Source organism: Cynocephalus volans, chromosome X (assembly GCF_027409185.1).
Source record: "Cynocephalus volans isolate mCynVol1 chromosome X, mCynVol1.pri, whole genome shotgun sequence".
Lineage (NCBI taxonomy): Eukaryota > Metazoa > Chordata > Mammalia > Dermoptera > Cynocephalidae > Cynocephalus > Cynocephalus volans.
Genome location: NC_084478.1, coordinates 134,282,830 through 134,285,537, shown reverse-complemented (window position 1 = coordinate 134,285,537; position 2,708 = coordinate 134,282,830). Strand labels below are relative to the sequence as shown.

Here is a 2,708-nt window from a genome sequence, read left to right as displayed (position 1 = left end):
ACATACCCTTCATCACTCTGTCTTCTAACTTGCTTTATTTTTCTTCTTAACACTTATCAAGAGATAAGTGCTTATTTTATCTCTTTGATTTTTTTGGGGGGGGCACAAATTTTGTCTTTCTCAACACTGAGAAGAAATAAGAATGCCTGTCAAATAGTAAGCACTCAATAAATATGTGTTAAATAAATAAATTAATTAACTAATTAAATTAAATCAGAAACCTCGTTTATAGATTTCAGCTGTATAGATTTTTCTAACCTTTTAGTCTCCTCACTGATTATTGGTACCCAATATGAGACTAAGTATAGCAACTAAAGGTAAAAATAAAATTAATAATAACAGTAAGCTAATTACCAAGACTGAAACAGGAAATTTAAAATATAAAAATACAAAAGGTTAATAAAGATTTTCAAATATCTCACCTCATTAGAAATCATATGAATGGAAGAATTAAAGAATAAATTACAATCTTTCACTTACCAAACAACTGGAGTCTTTTTGGTATTAAAATTCCCAGGGTTCTTGAATATATGAGATAATGGGCAATCTTAGACACTGGCCGTTAGTGTATAAACTGGTGCAATCTCTCCTGAGTGCAATTTGGCAATAGGTATCAAACCATTAAGTGCATACTGTTGGATATAGCAGCCTTATTTTATGGAGGTTCTCCTGAGGAAATTATTATTGGTCTGTTCAAAGATCATGCTATACAGAAGTTTCTTGCAGTATTGTTCATAACTGTGAAAATTTGAAACCACCTAAATATCAGAAACTGAGGACTCACTGCTTAAATACCTTTGGTACATATACACAAAGATATATTACACAGCCATTAAGAATGATATTGGACCCTCCAGTTTCCTTTCTCATCAGATCTGAACACTGGTCTTGGTGGCTGTCAAAAGAGAAAAAGTAATACTGAAGCTGACCTTACAGTGTTGTAGCTTGATACAGAACACATAGGCTGGCTTCAAACAGTAAATAAACAAACAAATAAATAAATAGATACATGGATAGAATAATATTGGTGAATAATATTAAATGTTATGGAATGATGTTCACAATAAAGTACAAAATGAGTTGTTTAACAAATTTATGGTATGATTCTATTTTTCAATATTTTTTAAAAATTGTCTATTATGAGTGTGTGTTGTTTTAAAAAAAGAACCAGAAGGATATAAACCAAAATATTACTGATTATTCCATGTACATAATTACATTACAGAGTAATTTTATTTATCTTCTTTTTGTTATCTGTATTTTCTAAAACTTGTACAATTAACTATTACCACTATCTTTGAAATAGGATTTTTAATGAATGCTAATTAGGTTTCCTAATACTAATCAGTGTGGCCCTTGTAGGCACTTCAAGTAAACATATGTTGAGAAGATTTGTTAAAATATCTGGTCAACTAAGATTGGCTGGATTTTAAAATATCCACAGTGACTTCTTTTTCTTTATTAAGGGTAAACAATTTGCCTTTTTAAAATAATATACTCAACTCCCTCTAATAATAGAGGGGGCCATACAAAACAATACAGATATTCAAAATAATTTTTCATACTTGGCTCCAGATCTAACCAGGTGCGTGCGCGCGCACACACACACACACACACACACACACACACACACACTATATATATATATATATATATAATCTCTTAATAATTAATATATTAAAAAGAAGATATTTATTTCTGTAATACTGACATAGAACTCTTTTAGCTATACTGTCTAAAAGTGAAAAAAAAAATAATGCAACTATATGCTCTATCTAGCCTCTAGGTAAAATACTAAAATGTTATTTCCCAACATTTCCTAAGGCACAGACATCAGTAATACATTTATCTTTGTTTACATTTTTATAGTAACGTAGTACATTAGAACCAAAGAGTGACAATATATTTAAGATATCAAATTCTCTTCAAGATAAGAGCATCCTCTTTTCTGTCTATCCAAATGCTTTAAAAATTACTTCTTCCAAGAAGTCATTTTTTCACTTCTTCAATGCACAATTAACTTCTTCCTGACATTTAAATTCAAGTTCAGTATTCTATTATGTGATTTAAGAATATTCTGTAATTATTTGTAACTCCTACCCAGATAAAATGAAAAAAACATGAGAAAAGGAGATGTTAGTTTCATTTCATATTCCTCTTTCATTTCACGTTCCTCACAAGTAAATACTTATAAATTTGACAACATTGGCTTGTGTGTTCATTTATAAAATTAACACCATATACACTAAAAAACCTTTTCACTATAAAATGACTAAAAGTGATGGTAAAAATATAGATGTTTCCATGAACTAAAAAAAAAAAAAGGTAAAGGAACCTTCACAGGCCCTACTTACTAACAAAGTAAGGTAACACTGAAGTCTCAGCTACTGTGAAGCCATATGCTGATTTCTCTGTTCATTTGAACCTCTGTTTTGATGGCTACACAGGGCAGAGACCATGAAAGACAAAGCCTAGGGTGCTCAAAGGCATAAGTGTGATAAAGTGACTCCTGGACAAAGCCAGGATTGCAAAGAGCTACAGCCTCTGCAAAAGAGGGAACTAAAGAAAAGCCCACCCAAAATAGGCAAATAGTAAAGATGCCTTCCTGTCTCAATCCTGACGTAATCCAGAGGTTAAAGGGGTGGGGGGAAGCATCTCCCCTGAGATTCTAACAAAAATAAAGCTCTCACACGAGGTGGTGGTTCAAA

The 2,708-nt window shown here is 31.5% G+C and overlaps 1 non-coding gene across 1 annotated transcript; it reads left to right on the top strand.

The window, feature by feature from the left end:
• The first annotated feature begins 848 nt into the window (after positions 1-848).
• Positions 849-980, top strand: LOC134368816 (small nucleolar RNA SNORA61). The gene has a single exon (XR_010022516.1). It is a non-coding gene; the product is annotated as a small nucleolar RNA SNORA61 (small nucleolar RNA).
• The last annotated feature ends 1,728 nt before the right edge of the window (positions 981-2,708 follow it).